A 7,998-nucleotide genomic window follows, 5' to 3' on the forward strand; every position below is an offset into this window, starting at 1 on the left:
GAGTCAGATCATGTGAAATGCAATGAAACATATAATAACTCGCAAGTGGCTTGGATTAATTCAATGTTGAAGGTATCAACGTAGTTTTTGAGCTTGATGTGTGTTTCCTGGGTTCTTTGCAGCTAAGCAAACTAAACAGGGAAAATGAAAAAAAGGTCGAATCACGACATCCATGATACCCTGACCCAGGGCATGCTAGCTGCTCAAAACGAGCAGCATAATTTTCAATAGAGTAAAAGCCTGTGAGTGGCAGGCACACATAACTAAACATGGTTTATTTTTCAAATAATTTGGCATAATTAATAGCTGATATATTATATATATATATATAGGGCTAGATCAGTGATCTTCAGCAAGATCTTTAAGCCAAGTGGGAGGAGGGTTGTGTAGATTCTACCAGATGGGTGGGTAGCTTTGCCCAGGGGATATGTTCTGCAGAAATATTAGTGGAAGCTATTAATTATTTGACACTTCCAAACCCTATTTTGTTATGTTTAATTAATTAATTAATGTTACAAGTTATTTTTAACAAGGCAATAATCAAGCTGGTGTCTCATTAAGAGTACACATTCGATCTATTACAAGTTGGCACGTACAAGATTATATATTGACTGGTGCAAGACATTAATGATAAAAAAAATATTTATTAATTTTTAATATTAGGATCAAATTTATTTATGTTATTAAATTATCAATTTTAAATATTCTATCATCATCATTACATTAAGTTTTATTATAGTATTCTTAGAGATCCCTCACACTAGTACATATTTTTTATTATGAAAAAAAAACCAGTACACATTTTTTTATATATTTTCATTAATTATTTAGTAAAACAAGTTAAAAATTAATAAGAATTTATTATCTACAATAATAAATTATTATATGGTAGTTTTTCTTGAAATATTTTTAAAAATAAACCTTAAATGGAATGGGTCACACAAGCCATTTAAAGATATTGGGGTTTATTTGTCTTTGGGTTACTCGTGTGATCTACTTCAATCACTATTGATGATATTTATTGGTGTTATTGAATCCGTCTCGTTGAAATAATTTTAATAATATCTATGATATTATCATTCGAGTTTCAGTATTTATTATACTTGTGGCCCGTCAATTGTACATGATTTTTTAGATTTTTTTAAATTAAGCTATTTTTCTAAACATTATCTTATAGTGTGTTATTTTAATATTTTTTGACTAAGCTGAAAAAATAAAAAAGCACTCAAACGAAAGCTATACAATGCAATATATAATTGATGCTTCAAGGTAGAGGCGCTCTAGAAACTTGTACTTCATGTCAGGCTTCCGTCACTCTTTAGCATATTTTGCTTGCTATCAGTTTGTTGTTGGGACACCTGCCCTCTGACTCACGTTACCACGGCGGTTTCTTTTCATGCCACGAATTACATACAGCGCTTACTACCACATTCTATAAAAAAAATTGCCATGTCACCCTCACTCCATGTCACCACCACAAAAACATAACTGCATCACACCCGTCCTTCTTATGGATATTTTTTGGTTGCAAAAAATAATTATTTTTATTTTTAAATATTCTAATAAAATTTTTAACTGATACAAACATTCAAATCAAATTTTATACCCATTGTCTTATGTCATGCATCATTATGTTTGGAATCAAATCCTATCTTTTTCCTTCCTGGTGGCTCAAGATTTTATTACATGTGCATATTTTCCTAAAGATTCAGTCTATGAAATAGTTTTCAGACTCGATCCGGTTTAAGATTCGAGTTCCAGATTTTGACTGGGTTATCAAGTTTTAATTGAGTTATTGGATCATTTTTTAAAAATTAAAATGACATCATTTTAATAAAAAAACGAAAGTCAACGATTTATAACTGAGTTTTTGATCAGGTCATCAGGTCACACTGGTTTTTTTGACTTCTATTTTTTCTTCAATCCGGCTCAATTTCAACCCTAGATCAGCCGATTCCTAGATTGACTTGCCGAATCGAGTCAAATTTCAAAACTATACACTACAGCCTTCCACCAATGGCATTCTCTATTAGCAGTGCATATGTTTCTTACTTTAGCATAATAATATATCTCAGGTGAACATTACAAATAAAAATAGCATAGCTAGCCTTTGTTCTAAAAAGCTTTGTGCCCACGATGACGAAGAAGAAAGAATATAGAAGAAATAAAATATGATAATATCTTTGTAGTAATTTTTTTAAAAAATATTTTTAATTAAAAATATATTAAAATATTTTTTTTATTATTTAAAATTTATTTTTAATATTAATACATTAAAAACATAGTTTAATATTTTTTTTAAAATACACAATTGTAGCACAAAAAAACAAACTCCAGAAAAGCTGAGGTTTTCCGATCTCTATGACCACCACCCTCAGTGAATCTAGCGTCGCCACTTTACAGTACACAGACACAAATGAGAACCCTGTGCAGGTACTGTGTGCCAAATAGGTGGCAAACTCGCATGCATACAGTAAAGCAGAGTACATTTGCTTTTGCACCTAGAAGTTGAGGATAAACATGATGACGAAATTAATTTCCATTTTTTTTGAGCAACTGTCACTGTGCAGCACTATATATCTCAGCTTTAAGAGCACATCAGTCATCACAACAAAAGCAATAGATGCAATAATTGATACTTCACCTCAGGTACAGTTTCAAGCCGCTGTCGGGATTGTTTGAAAACCCGATCAAACTGTATTTTTAAAATATTTATTTTTTAAAAAAATTAATATTTTTTAGTTGTTTTGTTTTGATTCATTGATATTAAAATTAATTTTTAAAAAAATAAAAAAAATATTTTTAATATATTTTTAAACGAAAATCATTTTAAATTGTAATAGCTACCACAATCCCAAGTAAATCCTAAACCTTGTTACCTTAAATTTCTCTCTTTTTTTTTTGTTAAAAATTATTTTTTTTATATTTTTATATTTTTTTAATGTGTTGATCCCAAAAATAATTTTTAAAATAAAAAAATATATTATTTTAATGCATTTCTAAACAAAAACACTTTAAACTGTAATCATTACCACATTTCCAAACAGATTCGTGTGTCAATGATTATTTTATAAAATATTTTTTTATAGAAATATATTAAAATAATATATTTTTATTTTTTAAAATTATTTTAATATCAATAAATAAAAATAATCTCACGACATCAAAAAAAAATTTAATTTAAATAAAAAAATTTAAATACTTTTAAAATATTTTTAAAACATAAAAACAAACCACCGTGCAAGTAGTAGATTAATGCTTTCCACATTCTTATAATATTTTTTGTTGAGTGTGTTTGATATTGTGGTAGCTGTTGTGGTTATGGTTTGAAAAAAGTTGTTTTTATAAAAAGTATTTTTAGTTGAGGTTGGTTTGAAAAAATATATTTGGTTAAAATTGTGGTTAAAATTGAGACTGAACAAAAAGTAATTTAATGTGTTTGGTTAAAAGAATGATTTTCAAATTAAGGTTATATATATATATTGATGGTTTTTAATTGAATTATTTTAGATTTAACTACTATTATTACATCATGAAATAAAAAAAATTGATATCAAATATTTTTATTATTCCATTAAGCTATGTGCAATTTCATTACATAAGAAATCTATCCAATAAGGACTATATTTTCCATGGTTTCTTAAGTGTTGCAACAACAAAATCTGAATTTTTTTTTGTTACGTCATCAAATGATCTCCTTCTAATTTTTTGAATAAAATACAATTACAAATAAAAATAAAAACTATTTTTTTGTAATTGGGTCGGACCAGGCATGAACATAATTATTATGTCATCAAGCGATCTCCTTTCTAATTTATGTAGTGTTATTAAATAATATTAAACACTAGTTTTTCAAGTAAAATATAATTTAAAAAAAATAATTTTTTTAATATAAATATTTATTCACCTGGGAATGTTTACACGAACAGTGCCGAGTGAATTAATTCATCTAGACACTGTTCACTTGGATTCATTGCCAAGGTGAATTATATTCACCTAGTTGTAAACATGAGAAGCACTCTCAGCTACTTATCATGAAACAATGTTTCATCAAAAATATATGAGTCCTACATGAAAAATAGTTAAATTTTTATATTACCGAACTTGATATTTATACGGGAAACTTTAAAAGCAGAAGCTACCATGTAAACAAATACCATAACACTTTACTCTATGACATCACCACAAACACAACCACAGCACGCCCCCACTCTTCTTTTTTAAAAATAGAATATTCAGATGACTGAACACGGATTTCTTCTTCTTCTTGTTTTCTTTTTTTCTTCTTTTTTTCTTTTCATGTCTACGTATATTTGAAAATACGCTAGAGCTTCAAATGTTTCTATGATTGAGACCAGTTAGAAATAAAATATATTGTATTAAAAAAAAAATTTAGTGACGCGACTTGAACATAAAACTTTTAAATTAAATAAATATTTTACTCACTTTTAACTAAATTGGTATGTGGTCCAGGTTACACCTGCAGTTTGTCCAATTTCTTTTTAATACAAAAAAAATATTCAGTTGATAATAATGTTTTTCTTTCTGAATAAATTTTAGATTCAAGGGTTCAATTAATTTAATAATATAAAAAATATATAAAATAGTAGATAAATAAAAAAAATTAATAATAATTAACTATAAAAATAAGTTGTTATTATCAAACTCATAATGAAAATAAATAAAAAAAAATTATCGAGGACTCACCGTCACTTCATTATGGACACATCCCATCACCAGAAAAAGTCTATTGAGTCGGTTCTAACACCACTGTGAAAGGTTACACGATAACACTAAAAAGACCACATGTGAAACTTGACCAATGACCCAAAAAGCAAATCAAGCTAAATATCATGAAGTGAGTATGTCATTTTTTATATTTAATTAATTTAATTTAATTCTAAAACAAAATCTCTTTTAAAAAAACTAAATTTAACAAAAAAAATAACAAATAAAAAGACTCAAGATAACTCAGGTCATCTTTAAAATTAGTGAAAAAATTAACTGAAAAGCAATAACATGTTATATTTATTAAAAATACCAAATTGCTCATAAATCAACTTGATTATAATTGGAAAAAACCATGATGAAAATACAGAAGATTTCCTTTGAAGCGAGTTAGAGAAATTTTATTTTAAGAGTAATTTAGTCATTTTAATGTGACTTGAAAAGGTGAATTTTTTTAAAAAAAACCAAAATCAAATTAAATAAAAATTTATTTTAAAGGTAATTTAATTATTTAATTATGTTTTAAAAATATAAAAAGATTGAGTTATCATTAATTAATCTGATAATGACTAATGAATCTTATATTATATTATCGAATGATAAAATTATTATTTCAGTGTTTTAATCCATAATATAATGAATTTTCAATCACAATAATTTAGTGATTCCTTTAGTTTTTTTAATAGCTCATGAAGAACACTTATACATATATATAAAAGGATCGCACATGACTTTACCTTAAGACTGTCCACATACCACTTATTTGGTATTTTATTAATGTTTCAAAAAAAACCTTTCCCAGTATAGCTTTGAAATAAGTTTTTATATATATTTTTTTAAAAGAAACACAGAAAAACATGAATTTTCCATCTTTAATATCTCTATATTTTTTTTTTGTTAACGATACAGCTGCTCCTGTAGCTTATTGCAAAATTAAGAAGCAGCACCCTCTAACATGACAGGTCTGCTCTTGGTGGCGCAAAACATCAAACAGTTAGCAGAGTCAAAGGTGGGGTGGTTTGGAATCTAATCCCATCTTTTCCTTTCCTCGTGGCTCCGGATTCTATCAGCAGCTCATCATTTCTTAATATTAAAGTCCCTTTGACATTCTTGTAGTGCTCATGCACTGTGTCGCCCCTTTTCGAGTCTTGCATCATCATCGAAGAATCAATCTCGGAGCTTTTTGGTCAGGAATCATTATTTTTTGCGTGGTACTTCTCTTTTGTTTTCTTCCTGACTTTATCTTGAGAATCTATGCCAGTGGTATCACGTCATTTCCAGCCCCCTTTCCGGCATCTTTCCACGGGGGAGGTGAACCGGTCACATAATTGCAAGGAAAGGAAAACTACACTTTCATCCCTCTATGCTCAACAATGCTTTGTCTCAATCCTTATGATTTGATTTTCTTAATGTTGCCCTTAAGATTCATGGTGCAATCTAGAGAAGTAACAATAAGTGATTGCAAGGAATATCAAGACAAATCCAACCAAGCCAATCAAATCGATGCACTCCCACTTACTTGACCCTAACTTGCCAATAAGCTAGGAGGTGAGGATCTCTCCCACTGAAGTTCTGCAACATATTTGAACATCCAAGCTCATCCAATCTTTTACTTTATTAATGTTTGGCGCGTGCTTGGTATGCCGTACCATCATGTTTTTTTTTTTTTTTTAAATAGATAGATGATAGAAAAAAAATCAAATATAAAACCCATAAAAAATTATAAAAATACTTTCACACAAGATGAAAATATTTGTTTTTAATTTCTTCTTGAATATCTCTCCCTCCTCATATTACTTTGAGTTGTTATTTTTTGAACACCATAAAGTTTTTCTTACTCTTATAATTTTTAAAAATTTCAATTTTGATCATTATCATCATGAAATAGCTAAAAAGATTTAATGATGAGCCCACGTTTTGATTTTTTGTTTACTATCTTTTAGGTATTTTTATAAAGTATTATAACATGTATGAAAATTTAAGAGGATAAAATATGAGAAAAACAAAAGGAGTAAAAAAAGAAAGAAAATGAGCTTTTCTAGCTTTCTTTAAGATAGCATTTGACATTACGATAGTTATTGTTTTTCAAGTTTTTTTGTGTTTGGAAATACATCAAAATAATATATATTTATATATAATTTATTTTTGACATAAACATATTAAAATAATATAAAAATATAAAAAAATATATTTTTTTAAACACAACCCATAGAACCAAATCAATTAGGGGAAACACCAGAAATTTTAGGAAACTGCAAAATTAACATTGAAAAATCATACATTCTAGGGATTGATGTGCAACTCAAGTAATCAGTGGGGGTAATAATGAAGTATACCCTATAAAACACCATCCCATCACCCGTATTTGAATTTCCTTCATCATTCTTACCAACCTGCAATTTGTAATTTATTGGAAGTTCTCTCCTTTACAGATGGAGATTCTGTAATTTATCAGTTTACTTTCTATGGTCTGAGAATAAAAAATGTCGCTTTCTTTTACAAATTTCCACCTTGTGAAAAGACTTCTCAGGAGAAAATTAAATTTCAGAGAAAGAAGGTATAGTTCTTTGCATCATAAAATTATGCTATTGTTATCTTAGAGTGTGTTTGAAATATAATCGTGGTTATTTTTTATATTAAAATATTATTTTTTTTATTTTAAAAAAAATTATTTTTGAGATCAGCGCATCAAATGATCTAAACACAAAAAAAAAAAAATTAATCTTTAATAATTTTTTTTTTTAAAAAACATGGCTTGCATTGCATTTTTAACTTTAGACTAATCAAAAGGTTTGGCAATTTGGTTTAATTGCACCTTGTTCTTTCAATTTTTTTCACTTAAATATAACAAAAAATTATATTTTATAATATTAAATTTTAATTTATTTATTAAAATATCTCAAGTACTTTATACATGAAAAAAAAACCTAATATACAAACAATGTCACCATAACTTACAAAGATGAAATAGCAAAGAAACTTGATGATCGAAATACCAAAAAAATAGAATAACACAATTTCTTTAACAATACCATCCTCGGTATTGTTTTGAGAAAAAGGAAACAATATTGCACATTAGAAATGCCCCTTTTTTTTGTTTTAGTTGATAGTTACAAAAAATATAAAAAAATTAAAAATTATTTGAAAAATTAGGGTTCTTTGCTTGTTTTATGCTGTTCTTGGTTTCTTCAAATAATCAATGGTGTTATTTGTCGTAAAGAGAGTTGAGGAGGTACGATCTATGAGTCCAAAAGGGTCATTGTCTTCTTC

This window comes from Populus alba, chromosome 7 (genome assembly GCF_005239225.2).
Source record: "Populus alba chromosome 7, ASM523922v2, whole genome shotgun sequence".
Lineage (NCBI taxonomy): Eukaryota > Viridiplantae > Streptophyta > Magnoliopsida > Malpighiales > Salicaceae > Populus > Populus alba.